This window comes from Monodon monoceros, unplaced genomic scaffold (assembly GCF_005190385.1).
Source record: "Monodon monoceros isolate NGI ecotype Baffin Bay Population unplaced genomic scaffold, NGI_Narwhal_1 Super_Scaffold_12, whole genome shotgun sequence".
Taxonomy (NCBI): Eukaryota; Metazoa; Chordata; class Mammalia; order Artiodactyla; family Monodontidae; genus Monodon; species Monodon monoceros.
In genome coordinates this window covers 151,312,800-151,313,678 of record NW_021703768.1, presented here as the reverse complement: position 1 = coordinate 151,313,678, position 879 = coordinate 151,312,800, and the positions used below count along the sequence as shown (strand labels likewise).

General features: G+C 42.3%; 1 non-coding gene across 1 annotated transcript; it reads right to left on the bottom strand.

Moving 5' to 3' along the window:
• Positions 1–383: 383 nt before the first annotated feature.
• LOC114893560 lies at positions 384–490 on the bottom strand. The gene has a single exon (XR_003792977.1). It is a non-coding gene; the product is annotated as a U6 spliceosomal RNA (small nuclear RNA).
• Between the last annotated feature and the right edge of the window lie 389 nt (positions 491–879).

The window sequence follows — 879 nt, the reverse complement described above, 5'->3', positions numbered from 1 at the left end:
ATAAGTGAAATACACTCTGCCTGTGTTATCTGTAATAGCTACAATGAAAGCAAAAGAGAGTGTTGAGGCAGATCCTGAGACTGGACCAAGCTTGGATTACAGTTGATCTGAGCTATAGACAGTAGTCTTAGGGCCACTATCGAAGGGAAAAATGATACTGAAACAACAAACAGTGAAGATGGTTGGAATGAGTCACGAGAGACTGGGGAAAAACAAAGGGAGGGTCATGGGACGCATCCTAGCAGCATGGAAATCTGTCAATGATTATTTAGTAATGGGATGAATAAGGCAGACCTTTATGGGGTCAAAACAAAGGTCATAATCCAGCACTCTTGGAAGTTTTGTGGACTGATGAGAGCCCTGATATTTATTTATTTATTTATTTAAATATGGAATGCTTCACAAATTTGCATGTCATCCTTGTGCAGGGGCCATGCCAATCTTCTCTGTATCGTTCCAATTTTAGTATATGTGCTGCTGAAGCGAGCAGGAGCTCCAATAATGAAGGGACGTAAATAAGTCTGCTTTATTTACCCTTGTATGGAGGAATTTTAAAAGCTGGAAGGCAAAGATGGCTAGAGACCTCAAATTACCTGGGGTTTAATCAAGATAAGGACTGACCCCTGCTGGAGGCCCAAGGCCATATGAACTTGAGTGAGTAAAATGGTCAGAGGATGCTGAAGCGACTTTTCTGGGACTCCTTGTTATGGGATCCCCCCCCTCCCCATGCACCGTGATTCCAAAATCTGTATGTGAAGTCCTAACAGTGCTATAGCTAGATTGTGAGGATACAGGAATGCAGTGGTTGATGGGATAAAGGTGAAAGTTTGGATGAAAATTGAAGGTGTGAACAGACTATGTGAAGTGGTTGCATCTTCT